The 13,566-nt window shown below is 49.7% G+C and overlaps 1 pseudogene; it reads right to left on the reverse strand.

Annotated features, from left to right (window-relative positions):
* Positions 1–12,399: 12,399 nt before the first annotated feature.
* LOC135874052 (olfactory receptor 52E8-like) lies at positions 12,400–13,357 on the reverse strand (annotated as a pseudogene).
* Positions 13,358–13,566: the final 209 nt, after the last annotated feature.

Raw genomic sequence — 13,566 nt, forward strand, 5'->3', positions numbered from 1 at the left:
GGAGTAGGGGAGAAGTTGTTCAACTCTGAGGCGTACCCAGGGCCCAGGGTGATGGTCGTAGTACAAAAGCCTGGATGGAGAGACAATGTTAATATTAGACACTACATGCACTACTGGATATTTTTCTCATTTGGTGAAGCAGATTGGTTCCTCTTCACCCACATTTTCATTTTTCAGATAAATGAATTATGAACAACTGACCCTACTAATGCCAATTCCATACTTGATAGTCCTCCATGCATTAATAATTCCTACATGTCATGGTCTGGAAAACCTTAACAGGCACCAGCAGGAAACAGACGTGTGGATACTGGTTATCCCTCATTCTTCCTTAATGCAATGAAAGCCAGGCTAGAAATTCCATGCTATTCCCCGAGGCACCCGGTTGCTCAAAATCTGAATTTGTAAAAAAAAAAAAAAAAGAAGCTTTGCCAATCCATGTACCAAGAAGAAACATTCCAACTAGAACCACCTCAGGGAAAAGACCAGGGTGTCATCGATAGCTGTTCCATGGAAAAACCTGCTCATTCACAGTAGCGGCCAAAACAAAGAAAATGTTCAGATGCCTAAGGAATGGGGTGGAGAACAACCTGCTCTGGAAATGCTCTCACTTTTGATCACACAGTCTCTATAAAAGATATAGCAGATGGAAAGCAGATTTCTGAGACAGGCTGTGAGAATGGGGGAGGCTGCCATATGCGGACAGACTGAAAAGTCTGGGACTGTTTAGTTTAGAGAAGCCACAAAGAAGGGGGCATATGATAGAGGAGAACAACATAACAGAATGGAACTGATTACATTCCAATGGACAAAGAGAGAACAGCTCCCAACCAGTAATATCTATAGATAATTAGTGCTTCAAAAGGGCAAATTCCTCAAAGATGACAAATTATCCACAACACTGATTGGGAGGGAAAAAAATATTCAGAAAAACGGGAATGAAAATTGGGGGTTCTTTAAGAAGAGTTTATAGATAGCTAACAAGCCACAATTCCACAGTCAAGAAAGTGAAGATCTCATATCAGATGAGCTGATGGAATACTTTCTAGTCCATTAGCAGTCAAGGAGGATGTTAAGCAGCATCTACAGTAGAACCTGAGATTTACAAACACCAGAAACATAAACTATTAAAAATTAAAAGGAAAAAATTTTTTAAAGGATTTGACAAGGTTAGGAAAAAATGGAAAATCTGGCATAGGATTAGTTAACAAAAAGTCTAAGAATATAATTAATGAGAGTCACCAACAGGGTTATGGAAACAGGTCTTGCCAAATAAGTTTTCATCCTTTAATGACTGTACACGTTTGGTTGACCAAGGGAACTGCACATATACAATAGACTTCGATGTCTCTGAGGCTTTTGATGTAGTCGGGGGAAACATTCAGATAATAACACTATTCAATATCAGTAGACCACACATAAAATAGACTAAAAACTGGCTAGTTGACCAATCTCAGGAAGCAGTTGTCAATGGGGCATTGCAGGGAATGGGGGCGATTCTAGTGCAGTTCTTCGGGGATCAGTTCTTGGACCGATGCTATTCAATATTTTCATCAATGATGTGGAAGGAAATAGAAAATCACGGCAGATAAAATAGCAGGGGACCCAAAATTGGCAGAGTGGTTACAATGAGGTAGCCAGGGCAGACACAAATGTTGGAATACAGTCGAATGCAAAGTTATCATCTCGGAACAGGGAATGCAGGAACGACCCACAGACTTGATCACTGTATTATGGAATTGAGGGACCCTGAAAAGGATTTAGGGGTCACTGTGGATAACCAACTCATCGTAGTGGTGAGTCGGAGCAGGGGAAGGATTTTACCTCTGCATATGGCATTGGTGAAACGAAATGCATCCAGTTCCAGGGTCCACATTTCAAAATTTGAAAATTTGGAGAACGTGCAGAAAAGAGTCACAAAAAGGATTGGAGGCTGCAGAAAATGCTGGCCAGTGAGAGATTTAAAGAGCTTCATCTATTTATCTTATCAAAAGGATGATCAAATGGAGAATTTCATGGGGAGAAAACCATGGGTAATAACAGACTCTGTAATATAGTGGAGAAAGGCAGAGCAAATCCCGAGCGAGATACATTTCAGTTGGAAATAAGGGCCAAGTGTTTTCCACTGACGTTGATTAAGCATTGGGACAAACTGCAAAGGGAAGTGGTGGATTCTCCAAATCCCCATGTCTGCAGATCCAGACTGGATGGAGGGCTTGATGGCTTTTCTACAGTTAAAATGCTATAGCGGCACTGCCATAGCTCTTCAGTGAAGACACTACTTACCCAAGTAAAAACAGTTTAAAGTTGCATTAACAGCATGCAAGTCACCGGAGATGATAATATTTCTCTACTCAGTGCTCGTTAGGCTTCAGCTGGAGTATTGTGTCCAATTTCGGTCACCAATGTATAGGAAGGATCCAGAGAAATTGGAAAGGATCCAAAGGCGAGAGACAAAGATGATCAAAGGGGTGGAATGCAAGCCATACAAGCAAAGGCTGAAGGAACTGGGTATGTTTAGTTTGGAAAAGAAGAGATTGAGCGGGGACATGAGAGAGGTCTTCAGATATTTGAAAGGCTGCCATAAAAAAGATGGAGAAAAGTTGTTCTCTCTTGCCACAGAGGCAGGACAAGAGTCAATGGGTTCAAACTACAACAGAGCAGATTTAGATGAAGTCTCAGGAAAAACTTCCTAACTGTAAGACCAGGAGGACAATGGAACATAAGTGGAAGCTCCTTCGCTAGAAGTTTTCCAAAGACGGTTGGATAATCATCTGTCCTGGATGGTTTAGAGACAACAAATCCTGCATCTTGGCAGGGGGTTAGACTAGCTGACCCTTGCGGTCCCTTCTCACCCTGTGGCTCTGTGATTCTATGACATGAAATCGTACCGTAGAGCAGTCTTAGTCAAACACAAGTCTTTGGCCTCAATACAGAGGAAACTGGGTGAAATGTAACACCCTGTATTATGCAGTAGGTAATCTACTGGTGCCTTCTGACCATGAAGCCTATGAATCTGTCAATAAATAAACTAGATCAAGCATTTATATTTACTCTGTCTCACTGTTAGGATATAGATATTCAGGCCTGCCTGTAAAGGCCTATACTTTAAGAATTTAGGTGTATGTTTATCATTTAGCTAGTTATAGAGGCATAAAAGAAAGAATCTGTGTAAGGGCCGTCTCTCCCTGTGACGGTCTGAGGCCCTGTTCTTAGGCTAAGGCCTTTGGCCAAGCAGCATAGGCAGCCATAAGCTGGGAAGCGAACGGTCACATCCTCACATTCCAAACTAGTAAGGCGATCTGGGGCTGTTAGGAAGGTGATCCGATCTATCACCTCCAGAAAAAGTGAAGAGCCTAGAAGATGTAAAAGGAAATTTAGTTTGATAGTTTTCTGTCTGGTAAGAACTCACTTATCAGTAGACACAGCTGGGAAACCCTTATGTCTGTATAGATGTAGTTGTGAAATCCTCACTTCTGTATTGTTTTGTCATTAGAGTTCCCACTTTGCTATTGTTTATTTGCATAGTCTCTGTCTGGTTCTGTGATTGTTTCTGTCTGCTGTATAATTAATTTTGTTGGCTGTAAACCAATTAAGGTGGTGGGATATAATTGGTTAAATAATCATGTTACAATGTGTTAGGATTGGTTAGTTAAATTTCAGTAAAGTGATTGGTTAAGGTATAGCTAAGCAGAACTCAAGTTTTACTATATAGTCTGCAGTCAATCAGGAAGTAAGGGGGGGAATGGGAACAGGGAATGGGAACAGGGACTCAGGTAAGGCTCTGTGGTGTCAGAGCTGGGAAGGGGGACACTGAGGAAGGAAACTGGAATCATGCTTGCAGGAAGTTCACCCCAATCAACATCGAATTGTTTGCACCTTCGGACTTCGGGTATTGTTGCTCTCTGTTCATGCGAGAAGGACCAGGGAAGTAAGCGGGTGAGGGAATAAGCCCTCTAACACTCACCACTCACGAAGAAGGGAACATTCAGTTACACTGAAAGTCTGAACAGATAATACTGATAAAAGAAAATGTAATGGCTGTGCAGAGCAGAAAGGAGCACAGTCTTACTCTCTATCCCATCACACCCACATTCCACTGGGTTTGTTGAGCAGTTGAGCTCCTCAGCAAGAGATGGATACCTGTGAATCCTGAGTTGGAAGTGTCTTCCCTGGGAATCCCCCTCAGGTAGCCGTGTCCCACACCTCTCTCACCCCAGCATCTGCAGCAGCATCCCACGCTGAGAGCCAACACAGAGATGTGCACTGTTTATAATATAGCTCTGTGCAATCCCAGGGGGGTTCACTCAGCCTCAAGGGGAGAAACAGCATCTGGATGGAAACAGTCTGGAGACCAGAGTCACTCTAGCTAATGTCTCTTGTTCCATGTCTGTACTTCGGTGCTATTTATCCAGCTTTAGGAGTAAACAGCAATTATGGGACCTTCCCAAAGGGAGATGAGAACTCTTGGGCTCTGTGCTGAGGCTGAGAGGAATTGGCTGCTCTCTTTATCTGTGTATATTTTAAAATTATAGTTCATAGGGACACTGGTGAGTTTTAAAATTTGAATGTATATTCTTACTTTGGTACTATCTCAGGAGAAAGAGAGACCCCATGAGGACTCCTGGGTTCTATCTCAGCTCTGGGGGAGGAGAGGGGTCTAATAAATTACAGCAGGGGGCGATAAATCTGCAATCTATATAAGAATATCAGAATGGCCATAGTGGGTAAGACCAATGGTCCATCTCTCCCAGTATCCTATCTTCCAACAGTGGCCAATACCAGCTGCTTCAGAGGGAAAGAACTGAACAGGTGATCATCAAATCATAGAATCATAGAAGAATCATTGAAGATTAGAGTTGGAAGGGACCTCAGGAGGTTATCCAGTCCTATTCCCTGCTCAAAGCAGGACCAACCCCAACTAAAACATCCCAGTCAGGGATTTGTCAAGCTGGACCTTAAAAACCTCTAAGGATAGAGAATCCACCACCTCACTAAGTAACCCATTCCAGTGCTTCACCACCCTCCTGGGGAAAAAGTGTTTCCTAATATCCAACCTAGACCTCCCCCACTGCAACTTGAGACCACTGCGCCTTGTTGTCTCATCTGCCACCATTGAGAACAGCCGAGTTCCATACTCTTTGAACGCCTCCTTCAGATAATTGAAGGCTGCTATCAAATGCCCCCTCACTCTTCTCTTCTGCAGATTTAATAAGCCCAGTTCCCTCAGCCTCGCCTCGAAAGTCATGTGCCGCAGCCCCCTTATCATTTTCGTTGCCCTCCGCTGGACTCTCCAATTTGTCCACACCCTTTCTGTATTGGGGGGCCCCCAACTAAGCGTAATACTCCAGATGTGGCCTCACCAGTGCTGAATAGAGGGGAATAATCACTTCCCTCAATCTGCTCGCAATGCTCCCACTAATTCAGCCCAAAATGCTTCTAGTCTTCTTGGCAAAAATGGCACACTGTTGACTCATATCCAACTTCTCACCCACTGTAATCCCCAGGTCCTTTTCTGCAGAACTGCTGCTTAGCCAGTCGGTCCCCAGCCTGTCGCAGTGCATGGGATAAACGCCAAGATTCCTATATCATGGACAACATTAACATCTACATTGACTTGATGTTAATTGGGTGGCCTCATCTGGAGTACTGTGTCCAGTTTAAGCCCCCTGTCACGGAGTATGGGGGGACTCAGGGCCCTGCACCCCCGGCGGCCTGCGATTCCCCATGACTCTCAGCCAGCCAGTAAAGCAGAAGGTTTATTTAGACGACAGGAATACAGTCCAAGACAGGTCTTGCAGGCACAGACAACAGGACCCCCCTCAGTTAGGTCCATCTTGGGGTCCCCGGGCACCCTAGCCCCTTTGGGAGATCAGAGCCCTGTCTGCCTCCCAGCCATGGTCACTAGCCAGCCTCCGAGACTCTGCCTTCAGCGACCCCTCCCACAGCCTTTGTTCAGTTTCCCGGGCAAAGGTGTCACCTGGCCCCAGCCCCCTCCTGGGTTCTCATGTTACATGCTCAGGTATTCTCCGTAGGTCAGTCTCCCATCCCCCAATGCAGACTATCCTAGCCACACCCCCCTGTCAGCATTCACAGACCACAGTAAGAACAGTCCCAGTTCGTCACATCTCTCCCCCCTTCGAGACCGAACTGAGCGGGGTCACTTTAGCCAGTGACCCGGGGAAGTTCGAACCTACTCCCGTTCCCATGGATGCCCCAGCATCCCTCCCATTCCTGGGTGAGAATTACACCAGGCCCCTCCAGTTTCACGCCCCCCCTTAGGTCGGGGGTGCTCGAGAGCATTCGCAGTTCGCATGTGGGAAGGGTTATGCGGCCTGTGCCCTTTCCCCACCCCAATACCCCTGGGGTTCCAACTGGGCTGCGGTCTTCTCCCAGCGCTCCAGTCTGGAGGTCTGTGCTTCGGGCTCTTTTGGTTCAGAGCCCCCCTTTTAACCTTGGCCACCCTCTGGAAAGGCTCATCTATGCTGGGCAAGGGTCCTAAAGCTGTTTTCCCCTTGTCCTGGGCCTTCCTCCCCCTCTGACAGGGGTCACAGGACCGGCAGTACTGCCGGACAGTAACAAAGACCCCAGGCCAGTAAAAGCTCCGTAGCAGCCTCTGCTGGGTACGCCAGGTTCCCTGGTGCCCTGAGAGGGGGGTGTCATGGGCCCGGTACAGCAGCTGGCGGCGATACTTCTGGGGTACCACCAGCTGCCTCCTGATCCCCCCTGACTCCATTTTCCCTGGGGGAGCCCATTCTCGGTACAGGAACCCCTTCTTCCACAGGAACCTTTTCCGGCCACCTCTCCCCATGGTCTATACCGCACCGAGGTCGGCCAGGTCCCTTATCTTCCGCAAGGAGGGATCTTTCTGCACCTCAGCCTGGAACTCAGCAGCTGGGACAGGGATGGCCACCTGCTCTTTCTCGCCGGCTGGGTCTGAAGCCGCAGCCTCCCTGAGCCGTGTCCCTGGGTGTTCCCTCCCCACCAGGTTAGGGTCCTGCGCCTCAGGCAAGGCACCCTCCCCAAGGTCAGGGCGCAGTGCTCCTCGCCGGCTCTGACTGCGGGTCACAACCAGTGCATTCTGGGGGTTGCTTGGCCAGTCCTCCAGGTCCCCCCCATCAACACCTCAGTGGGCAAATACGGGTGTACCCCCATGTCCTTGGGGCCCTCCTTGGCCCCCCACTTCAGGTGTACCCTCGCCACGGGCACTTTGACTGGTGTCCCGCCCACCCCCGTCAGAGTCAGGTAGGTGTTGGGCACCACCTGATCTGGGGGCACCACCTCGGGCCGGGCCAGCGTCACCTCTGCGCCCGTATCCCAGTATCCATCGACCTTCCTCCCATCCACCTCCAGGGGAACAAGGTACTCTCTCCGGAGGGACCGCCCCGCGCCCACCGTATAAACCAAAAACCCTGAGTCTGGAGCATCCAGCCCCCCAGAGGAGCTGGCCGGGAGCACTCCTCCCTCCTTAGCAGGTGGTACTCTGCCAGCCCCCCTTCCCTGGGAATGCTGCCTTTCGCCCGGCTGGGTCTCTACCCAGTCAACCCTCTGTGGGTTTGGTCTGCTCAGTCTGTCCCTGAGCCTGGGGCACTGGGCCCGTATGTGGCCTCTCTGGCCACAGTGATAGCAGCCCATGTCCCATGGGTCCCCTCGAGTGGGTCGGATGGCCCTGATGCCGGATGTTCCCCTTTGATGGGGGTTTTCCGTATTTTCCCGCTGGGAGGTCCCATGGTGACTCTCTCTCTGCGTTGTGGTGGGACTGTTCCTTTGGGACTCCTCCCTGTTATCCCCTGACCGGCTCTTTACAAACTCATCGGCCAGCCGGCCTGCATGTCGCGGGTTCTCTGTTTTTTTGTCCCTCAACCACAGCCTCAGGTCAGATGGGCACCGCTCATACAGTTGCTCCAGTACCAGCAGTTTAACCAGGTCCTCCTTCGTCTGGGCCCCATCAGCCCACTTGCTGGCGTATCCTTCCATGCGGACGGCTAGTTGCAGATATGAGATCTCCGGGGTTTTATCCTGACTCCGGAACCTTTCCCGGTACATCTCAGAAGTCAGCCCAAACTCACGTAGCAGGGCCTTTTTGAATAGTTCATAGTCCCCTTTTTCCGCCTCTTCCAGTTGGCGGTACAAGGCCAAGGCTTTGGGGTCCAGTAAGGGGGTGAGAACCCGGAGTCTGTCTGCAGGATCAACCTGGTGCAGCTCGCAGGCCGTCTCAAAGGCATCCAGGAAGTCATCCATGTCCTCCCCCTCCTTACGTGGGGCCAGGATGCACTTATCAAAGCTCCGTGCAGTCCTGGGTCCCCCCTCACTCACTGCAGCCGGGGGCTCGCGGCCCTTCAGCCTCGCCAGCTCCAGTTCATGATGCCTCTGTCTCTCTTCATGCTGCCTTTGTCTCTCATTCTCCTCCCGTTCATGCTGCCTCAGTTTCTCTTTCTCCTCCCGTTCATGCTGTCTCTGGTGTTCACGATCCTCCAGCTCTCTCAGTTTTAGCTCTATCTCCCATTCCAGCCCATTCCGCTCCACGGATGCCGAGCGTTGCCGGGAGGATCCCCTGCTGGCCGGGGGGGTCCCTGCACCCTCGGTATTTGCTGGGCTCCTCCCCACCCTTCCCCTAGGCATAGGAAGGAGGGGTCTCGGGAAGCCCTCAGCAGCCGGCTGACCACTCCCAGCTGGGACAGACACTGGGGCCTGCGCTGCATCTGCCAGGCTGCTTCCCTCAGAGACAGGGATCAGTTCATTCGCGCGATCTCCCTTCTCCAGCTGGGCAATGAGCTGTTCTTTGGTGAGCTTCCCAATGCGCACCCCCCTCTGCTTGCACAGCTCCACCAGGTCGCTCTTAAGCCGCTTGGCATACATCTTCCTGCTAGCCACTCACAGGCCTGTGTGCTCACCGCTCCCCACAGTTTTCAGGGAGACCCCTAGTGTGCCAGCCCTTCTCGAGGTCACCACCTCTCTTTCCAGGGTCGAGCTGCAGACTCCTCCGCCCCTGGGACCGCTCGCTGCGATCCCCCGGGGGACCCTGTTACTGCAAAAGTCCTTCTCGCTGGTCACACACTCCCAGGGGTGATAACCGTCTCTCTCTGACTCCTCAGCACGCCTGGTCCCCGTCAATCCCCCTTCGCTTTACTGCTCCCCAGTCACTTACTGCAGGAAGCGCCGTCCACGGGGTGCAGTAGATCCCACCTCTGCCACCAGTTGTCACGGAGTATGGGGGGACTCAGGGCCCTGCACCCCCGGCGGCCTGCGATTCCCCATGACTCTCAGCCAGCCAGTAAAGCAGAAGGTTTATTTAGACGACAGGAATACAGTCCAAGACAGGTCTTGCAGGCACAGACAACAGGACCCCCCTCAGTTAGGTCCATCTTGGGGTCCCCGGGCACCCTAGCCCCTTTGGGAGATCAGAGCCCTGTCTGCCTCCCAGCCATGGTCACTAGCCAGCCTCCGAGACTCTGCCTTCAGCGACCCCTCCCACAGCCTTTGTTCAGTTTCCCGGGCAAAGGTGTCACCTGGCCCCAGCCCCCTCCTGGGTTCTCATGTTACATGCTCAGGTATTCTCCGTAGGTCAGTCTCCCATCCCCCAATGCAGACTATCCTAGCCACACCCCCCTGTCAGCATTCACAGACCACAGTAAGAACAGTCCCAGTTCGTCACACCCCCACACTACAAGAAGGATGTGGAAAAATTGGAAAGAGTCCAGCAGAGGGCAACAAAAATGATTAGGGGGCTGGAGCACATGACTTATGAGGAGAGGCTGAGGGAACTGGGATTGTTTAGTCTGCAGAAGAGAAGAATGAGGGGGGATTTGATAGCTGCTTTCAACTACCTGAAAGGGGGTTCCAAAGAGGATGGATCTAGACTGTTCTCAGTGGTACCAGATGACAGAACAAGGAGTAATGGTCTCAGGTTGCAGTGGGGGAGGTTTAGGTTGGATATTAGGAAAAACTTTTTCACCAGGAGGGTGGTGAAGCACTGGAATGGGTTACCTAGGGAGGTGGTGGAATCTCCTTCCTTAGAGGTTTTTAAGGTCAGGCTTGACAAAGCCCTGGCTGGGATGATTTAGTTGGGGTTGGTCCTGCTTTGAGCAGGGGGTTGGACTAGATGACCTCCTGAGCTCCCTTCCAACCCTGATATTCTATGATTCTATGATTCTAAGAATGTGAGCACTGCCTAGGAGAGAGAAGTAGTAGAGTCCTCCTATTCACCCTGTCTCAGAATACAAGAGCCAGGGGACAGTTAATAAATTGGAGTTGCAGATGAAAACCCGGGAGTTCTAATGGCTTATTCACCCCCCTGCTTCAGGGCATCTGCCACGCTGTAACTCCTGGGGTAAGGAAGGAACTTTTCCTGTGGGTAGGTTATCCCATCACTAAGGTTAAGAGTCTCTCACAGGTATTTTTATAAAAGTTAGGGACAGATCACAGGCAATAAACAACAATTCACAGAAACCTGCATCCTGCCCCTAACTTTTACTAAATATACCCTGGCAGGGGGGGTGGACTAACAGTAGGAGTGCTGCCAGGGCCTGGCTGCTGGCCAGCGGCCTCAGCGGCTGCATCAGCAGCAAGTGGCTCCAGCCCCAGGGGGACCGACCTGCCTTAAAATAGGGCTTTAACGGGGTTTAAACAGGTGTTTAATGGGTCTGTATATATTTCTTTCTTTCTATAGACATTTTCAGGTGCCTAAGTAGCTCAATAAGAATGATTAAGGAGTGAGAAAACCTGCCTTATAGTGACAGACTCAAGGAGCTCAATCCATTAGCATAACAAAGAAGGTTGATGGGTGATTCCATCAGCCTATAAGTTAATATGTAATAATGGGCTCTTCAGTCTAGCAGAGAAAGGTCTAACAGGAGCCAATGGCTAGAAATCGAACCCAGACAAATGCAGAATGGAAATAAGGTGCATATTATTAACAGTGAGCTTAATTAACTATTGGAAAAATGTACAAAGGATCACAAGGGGCATTTCAGGCCTAGGAATCTATGAATCTCAGCTTTCATGTAAATTTCAACCCAGGATACCCTGGAGGCATGAGGCTCACCATTAGATCCATAGAGGAGAAACACCAACAAAACACCACCCACTCCTTGTGTCCCTGAGGCTTTTCTAATTTCTCTGGCCCCCGACAGCCCCTTGCTGGTACAGCCTCCTTTGTCCCTGCCTGCTCCCCATGAGTATTTTAACCCAGACAGTCTCACACTGAAAACAAGGAACTTGAAGAATCTCAGAAGAGATGGCTCCAAATCCATGGGAATCTCTGAGCCAGGGGATGTTGTAAAGGCCAAAAGTCTAACTGGGTTCAGAAGAGAACCAGAGAAGTCCCTGGAGGCCAGGCCCACCAATGGCTATTGGCTAGTATGGGAAGCTGTACTCAGATCTGTCACCTAAACAGAATGGCTCAGGTGTGGGAATCTCCCTCATAACCCCTGCAGTGAGGATTGATGCAAAGGCCATACTTGAGTTCTCCTCACTGTTGGGCCCAAAAAGAAAAATTGTAGAGCAGTTTTGCCAACCTAACCAGAATTAGGCCAACAGAGGTTTCTGGGTGGTCCCCGGGCAGAATCGAAGACATAGTTGCTTAAGCTGAAAAAGTGAGGTAAGAGGGAAGCTGCATTCCTGTACCAGATATGCTACGAACAGTGTGCTCAGAAGATAGAGTAGGAGACATACTGCCTCCACTCCCTGTTTCTGTTCTTTGTATGTTCTTGACTCCCCCTGTCTCCTAGTTCTGGTTCTTGTTAACCGTGCTGATAAGAAAGTTGCTGAGACATTATGAATTGCTTAAGGATGCTTGTATAGGGGGATAGGTATACATGAATACTAGAAGTTCCTCGCTAACAAAGGGGGATGTGATGCGGGTTGTTTTAAATGAATAATCTATGACGCGACGGAACTGTCTATATAACCCTACTAGTTGTTAAAACCGTGGCTGGTTCTCTCTGGAGACGGGTCGCTCTCTATTGTTGTGTGCACTCCTCAATAAAGAGCTTATCACTGGACCTTGCTGGTGTTGCCTGTCTCTCTGCGGTCAGACAACGAACCGTGCCATCTGGGTTCTGAGTCCCCGACATCACCATGCTTTGGATTGAAGAACTTTAGCCCTTTCCCCAGAGCTTCAAATCTATTGGTCTCTCTCCTATAGCTGGCCACATTGGTTCTATAGTTCTCCCACAGCCTCTTAACCAATTTGGTTTCTTGAAGTGATCCACATATAAGTGGCAAAGTCACTGGTGACAGGAGAATATTGCCTTGCCTTTGCCAGTCTCACCCCAGCTCTCCTAGGCACAGAGCAGACGAGAAATGACAGCAATGCATCATTACCGAGTTCAGGTTCAAAAGGCCCCAGACAAACGTATTGCTCTGGGATGTGAGAAGCTCTATTAGAGGTCGCACTGATCAGCAGAAACAGGAGTAAGTAGCGCTTTCTCTGGGGAATTTTCTCAGCACCCTCTCACGGATCTCCTTTGCCCTCACCCCGTAAATGACTGGGTTCAGCATGGGGGGCATGAGGATATGGAAACTGGCAACCAGAATGTGGGCAGAATGGGGAATCTGCTGGCCGAACCTGTGTGTGAGGTATGAGAAAAGCACTGGGGTGTAGAATATGAACATCACGGCCATGTGGGAGCCACAGGTGCTGAGAGCTTTGAGGCGTGTCATTGGATGGGAGCCGGAAGACAGCCTGTAGTATACGAGCATAGGACAAGAAAATCATGATCAGATCCATCACTAAGAGGGAAACTAAAAACAAGTCATATTCTCCATTGGCCTTAATGTCTGCACAGGCCAGCTTTGCAATTCCCATGTCCTCGCAGTAGGAATGGGCAAGGACACGGGCTCTACAGAAAGGCAGACGGTCAACCAGGAATACCATGGGGAAAATGAGGTCTCCTGGCTTCAATATAATCACCAGGCCTATCAGTGCAATTCTCTTCTTTGCTAAGATCACAGTGTATCTCAGAGGGTCACAGATGGCCACATATCTGTCAAAGGCCATGGCCAGAAGAACGGCTGACTCCATTCCTGTGAACGTGTGAATGAAGAACATCTGGGTGAGGCAGCCACCAAAGCTGATCTCTCTGAAGTTGAACCAGAAGATGCCCAGCATTCTGGGCACTGTAGCAGTAGAGAGGCCCAGGTCGACGGCTGACAGCACGCACAGCAAGTAGAACATGGGCTGGTGGAGACTGGGCTCTGTTTTGACGATGAGCAGGATGGTGCAGTTCCCCAGCAGTGTTATGATGTAGACAGTGCAGAAGAGGATGGAGATCCAGGCGTGTGCAGCTTCCAGCCCTGGGATGCCCAGCAGGATGAATGTGGAAGGGTGGGAGTAGGTATAATTGAGCAGTGGCATCTCCAGCGGTTGCTGATGTCCCTGCTGCTGGCACAGATGCTCCCTGCAAGGAGAAAGAGTGCTGCTTTAATCTGCTTAGCGTCGCTCATCCAAACTGTACTTAAGAGCCAAAGAGAGAAACTACAGAAAGAGAAACAAGCAAGTGAAGAAAGGGAAGTTGTCAGCTGAGACAGAGAGTCAGTGAGAGCCAGGAAGGCCTCTAAAGACAG

This window comes from Emys orbicularis, chromosome 1, assembly GCF_028017835.1.
Source record: "Emys orbicularis isolate rEmyOrb1 chromosome 1, rEmyOrb1.hap1, whole genome shotgun sequence".
Taxonomy (NCBI): Eukaryota; Metazoa; Chordata; order Testudines; family Emydidae; genus Emys; species Emys orbicularis.